The sequence below is a fragment of the Triticum aestivum genome, chromosome 2D, assembly GCF_018294505.1.
Source record: "Triticum aestivum cultivar Chinese Spring chromosome 2D, IWGSC CS RefSeq v2.1, whole genome shotgun sequence".
NCBI lineage: Eukaryota > Viridiplantae > Streptophyta > Magnoliopsida > Poales > Poaceae > Triticum > Triticum aestivum.
The window spans coordinates 56,925,515-56,941,124 of NC_057799.1; positions in this window are offsets into that span (position 1 = coordinate 56,925,515).

Consider the following 15,610-nt stretch of genomic DNA (forward strand, 5'->3'; position numbering starts at 1 on the left):
AGGCCGTATAGTCTGATTGCCTCATTCATTGCGCTAAACACCTCCTTTAAGGACCAGAATATGGAGTAAAGAGTGTTTAGATTTATCCTGAACACCCCCGTACTATCTACGTGGGGGCAGAAGCCGACGACTGGCCAACGCTCAGATTTCATAAACGGCCGCACAGGAGGTAAAATTTTAAAGTCGCAAGCATTATATTACATAAGATCATTGTTCCATATTACAGGACATGATAATATGAATGTTTTCATGGGAATATAACATCCTTCGTACATTGCTCCGCCACAAGGCGGGATCCCTCCAGGACACCATCAAAATATAACTCAGGTCGGCGGTGCTCCTTGCCCTCAAGCGGCCCCTCGGTCATCAGCTTCTTGGCATCCATCTTCGCCTAGTGCATCTTGACACGGGCAAAGGCCATCTGTGCACCTTCAGTACAGACCGACCACTTTATGACCTCAAGCCGTGGGTAGGCACTAACAAGCCGCTTCACAAGTCCGAAGTAGCTGCTGGGTATCGGGGCGGCTGGCCATAGTCGGACTATCAGGTCCTTCATGGCTAGCTCGGCCGCCTTGTGCAGCTCGACCAGTTGTTTCAGCTGGTCGCTGAAGGGCACCGGATGTTCTGGTCCAAGATATTGAGACCAGAACAGCTTCTCCGTAGAACTCCCTTCCTCGGCTCGATAGAACTCGGCAGCATCTGATACACTGCGCGGCAAATCCGTAAACGCCCCTGGAGAGCTCCAGATTCGGGTAAGTAAAAGGAACGTCTCCTTCACAGACTTGCTTTGCATAATGAAAGCCTTAACCCGCCGCGATCTTCTTGGCCGCCTGGATTTCCTGAAGGGCGCTCTGGGCCTCGGCTCGAGCCTCTTGTGCGCTCTGGTGGGCCATCGCAAGTTCGGACACTTGCATCTTCGAATCATGCTCCAAGGACTCGTACTTCTTGACGGCGTCCTGGAGATCTTGCTAGACCTCGCTGACCCGGGCCTCGTGCTTCTCGCGCGTGGCACGCTCCTTGGCCGCTTTGTCCTCGGCCTCGGCTAACGGCTTCTTGAGGGCCGCCACCTCGGTTGTGGCCCCTAATAAAGTTCATGACGCTTTAGTCAGCACGAAACATGCATCCTTCCTAAATATACGGGCAGGTTACTGCATACCTTGGCTGTCCTCCAGCTGCTGCTTCATGAGGCCGAGCTCTTCTTCGGCCCGCTCCAGGCTCTTCTTCAGGCCGGAGACTTCCGCAGTATGAGCGGCAGCATCCAGCAGCGACGCCTGCTTATTCACACAGACATCTTATGTTAGACTCGTGCAAAAATTATTTTGATCCTCTGTTCGGCTTTTTCTTTCCAAACACTGAACAGAGCATCAGGGGCTACTGTCTACACTATGATATTCTTTCTACAATTACATTACTTACCTCAAAGCCTGTTAAAAGGCTACCGTAGGCTTCGGTCAGTCCGCTTTTGGCGGACTGAACCTTCTCGATCACCGTACCCATAAGGACATGGTGTTCATCCACAATGGAAGCGCCTCGCAACGCTTCCAGCAGATTATCCGGTGCCTCTGGTTGGACAGAGGTCACCGGAGGAACGGACACACCTCCTCCTTGCGGGGAAGGCCATTCGCTGGACTCCGAGGCCGTGTAGGTCTCCAGAATGGTATCCAGTTGGGGGACGAATGGAACTTGGCCCCCATCACCAGTCCCCATGGGGGCTTTCCCCCCCATGTGTCCGGCGGCCGAGGAGTCATCCTTGGGCGCCACCCTGACAATCTCCTGAACCTCCCCCCGGTCTGGGAAGGTCCTTTGGGACACCACCTCGTCATCACCCTTGGCCGAGACAGAGTGAGCGGGCGGCGGTGACATGCTAGCCATCTCCTTTGAATCTAGCGAACCCTCTGTCGAGGATCACGGGGAGCTGTCGCGGGCCGGACTGCAATGGCATAATTTAAACATATTAATATCACAAAGTGGAAAGGCCAGGCATTTGAATGTGCATAAGGTTTTTGGTACTTACGAGGCGGCCCGAGGCTTGGTCCGGGGCATTCGCTCCGGACTTCTATCGACATCCCATGCGGAGTTATCCGCAAGGGAGCCCTTCTCCCTCTTGGGCGCCTTCGCCTTCAGATTTGTGGAGGCCCCCCTTTTCTTCCTTCCCCCCTCAGGGGGGAGTCGCTTTCTTCCTCCTCCTCCTCGTCGTCTTCGGTGGCCGAAGAGTCAGTCTCGTCTTCGGGCGACATGTCCGAAGCACCCTTTCGGCGAAGGCCACTCCTGGTCCCTTTGGCCGTTTTCTTGGCCATCTTCTCCGGCACATCATAAGGCGCCGGAAATAGCATCTTCGTCAGGAGTGGGGTTTCTTCGTCTTCGGGTAGAGGAGCCCGACAATTAATCCGCCCCGCTATGTCGGTCCAGGCCTAAAAAATTGATAGGAAGGCTTAGACTCCTTCCTCAAAATATGCCAGTAAAGGCTATACCTTGAAAACATGAAAGAACTTACCGAATTAGCCTGGCACTTTAAGCTAAGCCCACGATCCTCGGTCGTAGGCGGTGGTGTCTCGCCGGCCTTGAAGAGCACTTTCTAGATGTCTTCGTGCGTCGTGACGAAGAGCTCTAGCAGCGTCTGTTGCTTGGCCGGATCAAACTCCCACAAATAGCAAGTCCGGCGTTGGCACGGAAGGATCACGTTGACAAGTTTCATCCTCTTGGTTATCATCTTCTGGAAGCACATCTGCAGCCTAGTCAGCTCGTTCCAAGAACCCCAGGTTAGGCCCTTCTCTTGCCAAGAGGTGAGCCGCATCGGAACTCCGAATCGGAATTCGGGGGCCGCCGCCCAGTTGGTGTCGCGCGGCTCGGTGATGTAGAACCACCCCGATTGCCACCCCTTCACCATCTCCACGAAGGAGCCTTCGAGCCAGGTGACATTGGGCATCTTGCCCACCATGGCACCTCCGCATCTGCTTGTTGGCCGCTCACCACCTTCGGCTTCACATTGAAGGTCTTCAGCCATAGGCCGAAGTGAGGTGGGATGCGGAGAAAGGCCTCGCACACGACTATAAATGCCGAGATGTTGAGGATAAAGTTGGGGGCTAGATCATGGAAGTCCAGCCCGTAGTAAAACATCAGTCCGCGGACAAACGGGTGGAGAGGGAATCCCAGCCCGCGAACGAAATGCGCGAGGAACACAACCCTCTCATGGGGCTTGGGGGTACGAACAATCTGTCCCTTGGCCGGAAGTCGGTGAACGATCTCCTTGGCCAGGTATCCGGCGTCTCGGAGCTCCTTGATATCTTTCTTCTTAACAGAGGAGGCCATCCACTTGCCTCCAGCTCCGGATCCGGACATGGTTGGAGTGCTTCCTCGGGCAGGGAAAGCTAGAGCTTGGGCGCTGGAGCTCAAGAATGGATGGGCAGAGGAAGGAGAAGGCGTGGGTGAATGAGCACGGATCCTTATCCCCTTATAAAGGCCGCGAATGTCAAACGCCTCCCCACTCGCCTTAAAACTCGCCTATTCCCAAGGGTTGTGTAAACGGCACGGTTGGGTTACCCACGCCCGTACTGATAAGAATCCCGTAATAAGGGGGCACGATCTCTGCTTTGACAAGACGTGCCAATGGCAACCGCGTCTCGAAATGCGGAGCGGCAGACGAAAAATGGTTCAAAATTATGACCGGACAGATGTGATGTCATGTTACAGAAAGTTGTCAGCTGATTGGACTCGTGTAAAATTAAGTTCTCTTTGCAGTTGCGTGTGGTGTGTGTTACAGGTCCGGACAGGATACGTCCGAAGACTATTTTGGAGTTCGGAAGGAGGAACCCGCCTTGCAATACTGAAGACGGACCTACGCGCCAGATACCTTGTCATTGAAGCCAGGTTCAGGGGCTACTGAGGGAGTCCTGGACTAAGGGGTCCTCGGGCGTCCGGCCTGTTAGCCATGGGTCGGACTGATGGGCTATGAAGATATGAAGACCGAAGACTGCACCCGTGTCCGGATGGGACTCTCCTTGGCGTGGAAGGCATGCTTGGCGACCGAATATGTAGATTCCTTTCCTTTGTAACCGACCATGTGTAATCCTAGATCCTCCCGGTGTCTATATAAACCGGAGGACTTAGTCCGGAAAGGGGAGACTCATGACCATAGTCATACAGGATAGGCTTTTAGGGTTTAGCCATCTCGATCTCGTGGTAGATCAACTCTTGTAATACTCATATTCAACAAGATCAATCAAGCAGGAAGTAGGGTATTACCTCCATAGAGAGGGCCCGAACCTGGGTAAACATCGTGTCCCTTGTCTCCTGTTACCATCGACCTTAGCCGCACATTTCGGGACCCCCTACCCGAGATCCGCCGGTTTTGACACCGACAGTTCCCAAACAGAAAATGAAGTTTATTCCTTTTTCCACCATACTTTCACTTTACATGGCTAGCCGTATCCACGGTTACCCTCCATACCAACACTTTCCAAGGAATTTACTGACAACATAGAGTAAATTCATTTTTGCATTTCTGGACTGGGCATCCCTAAAACCTTTGCCTTACTCTCATGCAATGACAAGTGAATAAACACTCCTCATGAGAATAACACATCCCAGCATGGAAAATATTAGCCACCCCTCACCGCTCCACGAGCGAAATGAACACACAAAAGAGAAGTTTATTTTGAAAATTAGAGATGGCACATGTAAATTTGCTTAGAACGGCAAAAGAATACCGCATATAGATAGATATAGTGGACTCATGTGGCAAAACTGGTTTAAAGGATTTTGGATGCACAAGTAGAGATCATACTTGGTGCAAAATGAAGGCGAGCAAAACATTGGTAAGCGACCAACCAAGAAACGAATAATCTCATAATGAAGCATTAAGCATAATTAACACCGAATAATGCACCACAAGTAGGATATAATTTCATTGCATGACTATTGACTTTCGTGCTTGCATAGGGAATCACAAACCTTAACACCAATATTCTTACTAAAGCATAATAACTCATCAACATAACTCACATATCACATCATCATATCTCAAAACTATTACTAAGAATCAAGTTTATTTTTTCCAATGATCTCCATGAAATTTTTTATTATATCCTTCTTGCATATCTATCACTTTGGGACTAATTTTCATGTGTTGCTTTTCATAAGCTCAAACAAATATAAGTGAAGATCAGGAGCATAAAATTCTAAGTGAAGCAAGGGAGCATTTCTTCAAAAATACTAAAGCACACCGTGCTCAAAAAGATATAAGTGAAGCACTAGAGCAAGTCCATAGCTCATAAAATATTTAAGTGAAGCATAGAGAGAAATTCTAACTAGTCATGACATAATTTTGGCTCTCTCAAATAGGTGTGTCCAGCAAGGATTGATGACTTAAAACACAAAGTAAAACAAGCAAAGACTCATATCAAACAAGACGCTCCAAGCAAAACACATAGTATGTGACGAATAAAAATATAGCTTCGAGTAAAATACCGATGGTCGTTAGAAGAAAGAGGGGATGCCACTCGGGGGCATCCCCAAGCTTAGTTGGTTGCTCATTTTTGGATAATAGCTTGGGATGCAGGGGCATCCCCAAGCTTAGGCTCTTCTATCCTTCCCTCGTCCATCGTAAGATAACCCAAAACTTGAAAACTTCAATCACACAAAACTCAACAAAAACCTTCGTGAGACCCGTTAGTATAAGAAAGCAAACCACTACTATAAGTACTGTATCAAACCAATTCATATTTTGTTTTTGCATTATATCTACTGTATTCCAACTTTTCTATGGCAAAAACTCATGAAAGAAAACCATAGAGCCATCAAAATAGGCACACAATACAAAGAAAACAGAATCTGTCAAAACAGAACAGTCTGTAGCAATCTGACTGTTTCGAATACTTCTGTAACTCCAAAATTCTGAAAAAATAGGACGACCTGGGTAATTTGTGTATTAATCTGCTGCAAAAATAATTGGCATCTTATCACGTTCTGGTGATTTTTAACAATTGTTTTCGTGAGTGCACAAGTTTCTGTTTTTCAGCAAGATCAAACAATTATCACCCGAGAAGATCCTATAGGCTTTACTTGGCACAAACACTAATTAAAACACAAAAAACACAATCATACCATTAGCATAATTGTGCAAACACACAAGAACAGAAAGCAAAAAAGCAAAAATAAATTGTATTCATTGGGTTGCCTCCAAACAAGCGCTATAGTTTTACGCCCTTAGCTAGGCATAAAGCAAGGATCTAAGTATTGTCATCTTTGGTTCGAGATCCAGAAGATGCCCTAATGATTGATTCATAAGGTGGCTTAATTCTTGTTCTAGGAAATTGTTCCATACCTTTCCTGAAAGGAAATTGGAACTTAATATTGCTTCTTTCATATCAATCACGGCACCGATAGCGCGTAAAAAGCGGTCTACCAAGAATAATTTGACAAGATGGATTGCAATCAATATCAAGAACAATAAAATCTATGGGCACATAATTCCTATTTGCAAGAATAAGAACATCATTAATTCTTCCCATAGGCTTTTTAATAGTAGAATCCGCCACGTGCAAATTCAAAGAACATTCTTCAAGATTAGTAAGATCAAGCACATCACATAAAGATTTCGGAATTGTAGAAACACTAGCACCCAAGTCACACAAAGCAAAACACTCATAATTTTTAATCTTTACTTTGATAGTAGGTTCCCATTCATCATGTAATTTTCTAGGAATTGATACTTTTAATTCCAATTTTTCTTCAAAAGCTTTCATCATTGTGATACGTCTCCAACGTATCTATAATTTTTTATTGTTCCATGCTATTATATTATCTGTTTTGGATGTTTAATGGGCTTTAATATGATCTTTTATATTATTTTTGGGACTAACCTATTAACCGGAGGCCCAGTGCCAGTTTCTGTTTTTTTTTGCCTATTTTAGAGTTTCACAGAAAAGGAATACCAAACGGAGTCCAAACGGAATGAAACCTTCGTGATGATCTTTCTTGGACCGAAGGCAAACCAGAAGACTTGGAGTTGAAGTCTGGAACTCCGCGAGACAGCCACGAGGCAGGAGGGCACGCCCAGGGGGGTAGGCGCGCCACCACCCTCATGGGCCCCTCGTAGCTCCACCGGCGTACTTCTTTCGCCTATATATACTCTTATACCCTAGAAACATCAGGGAGACCCATGAAACCACTTTTCCCCCGCCGCAACCTTCTGTAGACGTGAGATCCCATCTTGGGGCCTTTTCCGGCAATCTGTCGGAGAGGGAATCAATCACTTAGGGCTTCTACATCAACACCATTGCCTCTCCGATGAAGCGTGACTAGTTTACCACCGACCTTCCGGTCCATAGTTATTAGCTAGATGGCTTCTTCTCTCCCTTTGATTCTCAATACAAAGTTCTCCTCGATGTTCTTGGAGATCTATTCGATGTAATACTCTTTTGCGGTGTGTTTGCCAAGATCCGATGAATCGTGGATTTATGAACAAGTTTATCTATGAATATTATTTGGTTCTTCTCTGAATTCTTATATGCATGATTTCATATCTTTGCAAGTCTCTTCGAATTATCGGTTTAGTTTGGCCTACTAGATTGATCTTTCTTGCAATGGGAGAAGTGCTTAGCTTTGGGTTCAATCTTGCAGTGTCCTTTCCCAATGATAGTAGGGGCAGCAAGGCACGTATTGTATTGTTGCCGTCGAGGATAAAAAGATGGGGTTTATATCATATTGCTTGAGTTTATCCCTCTACATCATGTCCTTGCTTAATGTGTTACTCTGTTCTTATGAACATAATACTCTAGATGCATGCTGGATAGCGGTCGATGTGTGGAGTAATAGTAGTAGATGCAGAATAGTTTCCTTAATGGTCTACTTGACACAGACGTGATGCCTATATTCATGTTCATTTCCTTAGATATCTTCATAACTATGTGACTTTCTATCAATTGCTCGGCAGTAATTTGTTCACCCACCGTAATACATGCTATCTTGAGAAAAGCCACTAGTGAAACCTATGGCCCCCGGGTCTCTTTTCTATTATATTTCATCTCTTTTATTTACATCGCATCTCTTTTACTATTTTGCAATCTTTACTTTCCAATCTATACAACAAAAATACCAAAAATATTTACTTTACTATCTTTATTAGATCTCACTTTTGCGAGTGACCGTGAAGGGATTGACAACCCCTTTATCGCATTGGTTGCAAGGTTCTTGATTGTTTGTGCAGGTACTAGGTGACTTGTGTGTTGTCTCCTACTGGATTGATACCTTGGTTCTCAAAAACTGAGGGAAATACTTACGCTACTTTGCTGCATCACCCTTTCCTCTTCAAGGGAAAACCAACGCATGCTCAAGAGGTAGCAAGAAGGATTTCTGGCACCGTTGCCAGGGAGATCTACGCCAAGTCAAGACATACCAAGTACCCATCATATACACTTCTCCCTCGCATTACATTATTTGCCATTCACCTCTCGTTTTCCTCTCCCCCACTTCTAAAACGATTTTCGAAAACCTTTGCCTTTTCTTCGCCCCTCTTCCATTCGCCTCTTTCGCTTGCTTCTTGTGTGCTTGTGTGTTGGATTGCTTGTTTGTCACGATGGCTCAAGATAATACTAAATTGTGTGACTTTTTCAATACCAACAACAATGATTTTATTAGCACTCCGATTGCTCCTATTATCGATGCTGAATCTTGTGAAATTAATACTGCTTTATTGAATCTTGTTATGAAAGATCAATTTTCTGGCCTTCCTAGTAAGATGCCGCTACCCATCTAAACAACTTTGTTGATTTGTGTGATATGCAAAAGAAGAAACATGTGGATAATGATATTGCTAAATTGAAGCTATGTCCGTTTTCTCTTAGAGATCGTGCTAAAACTTGGTTCTCTTCTTTGCCTAAAAATAGTATTGATTCATGGAATAAGTGCAAAGATGCTTTTATTTTAAGTATTTTCCTCCCGCTAAGATCATCTGTCTTAGGAATGATATTATGAATTTTAAGCAACTTCATCATGAGCATGTTGCACAAGCTCGGGAGAGGATGAAATTAATGATACGTAATTGCCCTACACATGGTTTGAATTTATGGATGATTATACAAAAAATTTATGCCGGATTGAATTTTGCTTCTAGAAATCTTTTCGATTCGGCCGCGGGAGGCACTTTTATGGAAATCACTTTAGGAGAAGCTACTAAACTCCTAGACAATATTATGGTTAATTATTCTCAATGGCACACCGAAAGATCCACTAGTAAAAAGTTCATGCGATTGAACAGATTAATGTTTTGAGTGGAAAGATGGATGAACTTATGAAATTGTTTGCTAATAAAAGTGTTGCTTGTGATCCTAATGAAATGCCTTTGTCCACTTTGATTGAGAATAATAATGAATCTATGGATGTGAATTTTGTTGGTAGGAACAATTTTGGTAACAACGCGTATAGAGGAAACTTTAATTCTAGGTCGTTTCCTAGTAATTCCTCTAATAATTGTGGTAATTCCTACAACAACTCTTATGGAAATTTTAATAAGATGCCCTCTAATTTTGATACTACTGTTAAAGAATTTATGAGTTCGCAAAAGAATTGTATTGCTTCGGTTGAAGAAAACTTGCTTAAGATATATGATTTGGCTAGGAACGTGGATAGAATTTCTCTTGATGTTGATTCTTTGAAACTTAGATCTATTCCACCTAAGCATGACATCAATGAGTCTCTCAAAGCCATGAGAATTTCTATTGATGACTGCAAAGAAAGAACCGCTAGGTTGCGTGCTAAAAAAGATTGCTTTGTGAAAGCGTGTTCTTCTAGTTTTCATGATAATAATGATGAAGATCTAAATGTGATTGATGTGACTCCTATTAAATCTTTTTTTTCCAATATGAATCTTGATAAAGATGGGACTGGATATGAGTCAACTTTAGTTAAAAGGCGTCCCAATGATTCGGAGTTTTTAGATCTTGATGCAAAAATTTATAAAAGTGCGACTGAAGAGGTCAAAACTTTACATAGCAATGAACCCACTATTTTGGATTTCTAGGAATTTAATTATGATAATTTCTCTTTGATAGATTGTATTTCCTTGTTGCAATCCGTGTTAAATTCTCCTCATGCTTATAATCAAAATAAAGCTTTTACTAAACATATCATTGATGCTTTAATGCAATCCTATGAAGAAAAGCTTGAACTAGAAGTTTCTATCCCTAGAAAACTTTATGATGAGTGGTAACCTACTATTAAAATTAATATTAAACATTATGAATGCCATGCTTTGTGTGATTTGGGTGCTAGTGTTTCCACGATTCCAAAAACCTTGTGTGCTGTGCTAGGTTTCCGTGAATTTGATGATTGTTCTTTAAATTTGCATCTTGCGGATTCCACCATTAAGAAACCTATGGGAAGGATTAATGATGTTCTTATTGTTGCAAATAGGAATTATGTGCCCATAGATTTCATTGTTCTTGATATAGATTGCAATCCTACATGCCCTATTATTCTTGGTAGACCTTTCCTTAGAACGATTGGTGCAATTATTGACATGAAAAAAGGAAATATTAGATTCTAATTTTCGTTAAGGAAAGGCATGGAACACTTTCCTAGGAAGAAAATTAAATTTCGTTATGCATCTATTATGAGATCCACTTATGGATTGCATACCAAAGATGACAATACCTAGATCTATTCTCGTTTTTATGCCTAGCTAGGGGCGTTAAACGATAGCGCTTGTTGGGAGGCAACCCAATTTTATTTCTTTTGTTCTTTGCTTTTTGCCCCTGTTTAGTAATAAATAATTCATATAGCCTCTGTTTAGATGTGGTTTTATGTTTTAATTATTGTTTGTGCCAAGTAGAACCTTTGGTAAGACTTGGGTAAAGTCTTTCTGATCTTGCTGTAAAAAACAGAAACTTTAGCGCTCACGAGGTTAGCTGCCATTTTTTACAGGAGAGTGCTTTTAGGTTGATTATTTTTGCAGATGATTAATAGACAAATTCCTCACGTCCACCAAATTATTTCAGAATTTTTGGAGCTACAGAAGTATTCGAATGATACATATTTCTACAGACTCTTCTATTTTTGACAGATTCTGTTTTTCGTGTGTTGTTTGCTTATTTTGATGAATCTATGAGTAGTATCTGGGGGTATGAACCATAGAGAAGTTGGAATACAGTAGGTTTAACACCAATATAAATAAATAATGAGTTCATTACAGTACCTTAAAGTGGTGGTTTATTTTCTTATACTAAAGGAGCTCATAAGATTTTCTGTTGAAGTTTTGTGTTGTGAAGTTTTCAAGTTTTTGGGTAAAGATTTGATGGACTTTGGAATAAGGAGTGGCAAGAGCCTAATCTTGGGGATTCCCAAGGCATCCCAAGGTAAAATTCAAGGAAAACCAAAAGCTTAAGCTTTGGGATGCCCCGGAAGGCATCCCCTCTTTCGTCTTCGTCTATCGGGAACTTTACTTGAGGCTATATTTTTATTCACCACATGATATGTGTTTTGCTTGGAGCGTCTTGTATGATATGAGTCTTTTCTTTTTAGTTTACCACAATCATCCTTGCTATAAACACCTTTTGAAGAGACACGCATGAATCAGAATTTATTAGAATACTCTATGTGCTTCACTTATATTATTTTGAGAGTCTTTTAGAACAGCATGGTAATTTGCTTTGGTTATGAATTTAGTCCTAATATGATGGGCATCCAAGATGGGTATAATAAAAACTTTCATATAAAGTGCATTGAATACTATGAGAATTTTGATTCCTTATTAATGTTTTGAGATATGAAGATAGTGATATTAGAGTCATGCTAGAGAGTAGTTGTGAATTTGAGAAATACTTTTGTTGAGGTTTGTGAGTCCCGTAGCATGCACGTATGGTGAACCGTTATGTAACGAAGCTGGAGCATGAGATATTTTTTGATTTTCTTCCTTATGAGTGGCAGTCGGGGAAGAGCAATGGTCTTTTCCTACCAATCTATCCCCCTAGGAGCATGCGCGTAGTACTTTGTTTCGATGACTAATAGATTTTTGCAATAAGTATGTGAGTTCTTTATGACTAATGTTGAGTCCATGGATTATACGCACTCTCACCCTTCCACCATTGCTAGCCTCTCTAATACCGCGCAACTTTCGCCGGTATCATACATCCACCATATACCTTCCTCAAAACAGCCACCATACCTACCTATTATGGCATTTCCATAGCCATTCCGAGATATATTGGCATGCAACTTTCCACCGTTCCGTTTATTATGACACGGTCCATCATTGTCATATTTCTTTGCATGATCATGTAGTTGACATCGTATTTGTGGCAAATCCACCTTCATAATTCTTTCATACATGTCACCCTTGATTCATTGCACATCCCGGTACACCGCTGGAGGCATTCATATAGAGTCAAATTTTGTTCTAAGTATCAAGTTGTAATTCTTGAGTTGTAAATAAATAGAAGTGTGATGATCATCATTATTAGAGCATTGTCCCGTGTGAGGAAAAAAGGCCAAAGAAGCCAAACAAAAAAAGAGAGAAAAAGAGAGAAGGGATAATGCTACTATCCTTTTTCCACACTTGTGCTTCAAAGTAGCACCATGACCTTCATGATAGAGATTCTCTTATTTTGTCACTTTCATATTCTAGTGGGAATTTTCATTATAGAACTTGGCTTGTATATTCCAACGATGGGCTTCCTCAAATGCCCTAGGTCTTCGTGAGCAAGCAAGTTGGATGCACACCCACTTAGTTTTTTTGTTGAGCTTTCATACATTTATAGCTCTAGTGCGTCCGTTGCATGGCAATCCCTACTCACTCACATCGATATCTATTGATGGGCATCTCCATAGCTAGTTGATACACCTAGTTGATGTGAGACCATCTTCCTCCTTTTTGTCTTCTCCACGACCACCGTTCTATTCCACCTATAGTGCTATGTCCAGGGCTCACGCTCATGTATTGCGTGAAAGTTGAAAAAGTTTGAGAATACTAAAGTATGAAACAATTGCTTGGCTTGTCATCGAGGTTGTGCATGATTTGAGTATTTTGTGTGATGAAGATGGAGCATAGCCAGACTATATGATTTTGTAGGGATAAGCTTTCTTTGGCCATGTTATTTTGATAACACATAATTACCTTGTTAGTATGCTTGAAGTATTAGTATTTTTATGTCAATATTAAACTTCTGTCTTGAATCTTTCGGATCTAAACATTCATGCCACAATAAAGAAAATTACATTGATAATTATGTTAGGTAGCATTCCACATCAAAAATTCTGTTTTTATCATTTACCTACTTGAGGACGAGCAGGAATTAAGCTTGGAGATGCTTGATACGTCTCCAACGTATCTATAATTTTTTATTGTTCCATGCTATTATATTATCTGTTTTGGATGTTTAATGGGCTTTAATATCCTCTTTTATATTACTTTTGGGACTAACCTATTAACCGGAGGCCCAGTGCCAATTTCTATTTTTTGCCTATTTTATAGGTTCGGAGAAAAGGAATACCAAACGGAGTCCAAACGGAATGAAACCTTCGCGATGAACTTTCTTGGACCGAAAGCAAACCAGAAGACTTGGAGTTGAAGTTTGGAACTCCACGTGGCGGCCACGTGGTAGGAGGGTGCGCCCCCACCCTCGTGGACCCCTCGTAGCTCCACCGACGTAACATCAGGGAGAGCCACGAAACCACTTTTCCACGGCCGCAACCTTCTGTACCCGTGAGATCCCATCTTGGGGCCTTTTCTGACGATCTGCCACAGGGGGAATCAATCACTGAGGGCTTCTACATCAACACCATTGCCTCTCCGATGAAGCATGAGTAGTTTACCACCGAACTTCGGGTCCATAGTTATTAGCTAGATGGCTTCTTCTCTCTTTATGATTCTCAATACAAAGTTCTCCTCGATGTTCTTGGAGATCTATTCGATGTAATACTCTTTTGCGGTGTGTTCGCCGAGATCCGATGAATTGTGGATTTATGAACAAGTTTATCTATCAATATTATTTGGTTCTTCTCTGAATTCTTATGTGCATGATTGATATCTTTGCAAGTCTCTACGAATTATCGGTTTAGTTTGGCCTACTAGATTGATCTTTCTTGCAATGGGAGAAGTGCTTAGCTTTGGGTTCAATCTTGCTATGTCCTTTCCCAGTGATAGTAGGGGCAACAAGGCACGTATTGTATTGTTGCCATCAAGGAAAAAAGATGGTGTTTATATCATATTGCTTGAGTTTATCCCTCTACATCATGCCATCTTTCTTAATGCGTTACTCTGTTCTTATGAACTTAATACTCCAGATGCATGCTGGATAGCGTTGATGTGTGGAGTAATAGTAGTACATGCAAAATAGTTTCGGTCTACTTGACACGGACGTGATGCCTATATTCATGATCGTTGCCTTAGATATCTTCATAACTATGCGATTTTCTATCAATTGCTCGGCAGTAATTTGTTCACCCACCGTAATACATGCTATCTTGAGAGAAGCTACTAGTGAAACCTATGGCCCCCGGGTCTCTTTTCTATTACATTGCATCTCTTTTATTCACATCGCATCTCTTTTACTATTTTGCAATCTTTACTTTCCAATCTATACAACAAAAATACCAAAAATATTTACTTTACTATCTTTTTAGATCTCACTTTTGCGAGTGACCGTGAAGGGATTGACAACCCCTTTATCGCGTTGGTTGCAAGGTTCTTGATTGTTTCTGCAGGTACTAGGAGACTTGTGCGTTGTCTCCTACTGGATTGATACCTTGGTTCTCAAAAAACTGAGGTAAAATACTTACGCTACTTTGCTGCATCACCCTTTCCTCTTCAAGGGAAAACCAACGCATGCTCAAGAGGTAGCACATAGCATCAACAATATGTTTAGTAAAAGCTTTATTTTGTTCATAGGCATGGGGTGAATTTATAATGGATTGTAACAAAGAAATACCATCAATCAAAGAGCAACTATCATAATTAAAGTCTTTATAATCCAAAAGAGTGGGCACATCACTAGTTAAAGTTTTAACCTCTCCAAACCCACTTTTATCAATTTTCTCAACAAGATTTTCACCCTCCGAAACATTAGGACGTTTTCTACCTAAAGTTAAATCTTCTCCAGTCCCTTTTTCATCAAACTTAACTCCACTAAACAAGAATTCAATAGAAGAAACACCAATCATTTTAAGATCTTCATCACTTTTACAAAAGTAATCACTAGAAAACGCTTTTTCTAAAAATTCTCTTTTAGCTCTAAGCATAGAGGTTCTCTTCTTACTTTGATCCATAGAAACATAAAGAGCTTTAATTAATTCATCAACCTTAGGCAAAAAAATCATCTTGAGATTTTCCACATTATGAGCAATTCTATCAACACTTCTAGATAAATCATCAGTCTTACTCAATTTATCTTCTATGGAAGTGTTGAAAACTTTTTGCGTGTTGATAAATTCTTTAATATTATTCTCAAGATCAGAGATGTTCCTATTATTATTATAAGATTGATTTCCATAGGAATTACTATAATTATTAGAGGAATTACTAGGAAAAGGCCTAGGATTAAAATTACCTCTATAAGCATTGTTATTGAAATTATTTCGAGAGATAAAATTCACATCTATGGCATCACTATTTTGCTCA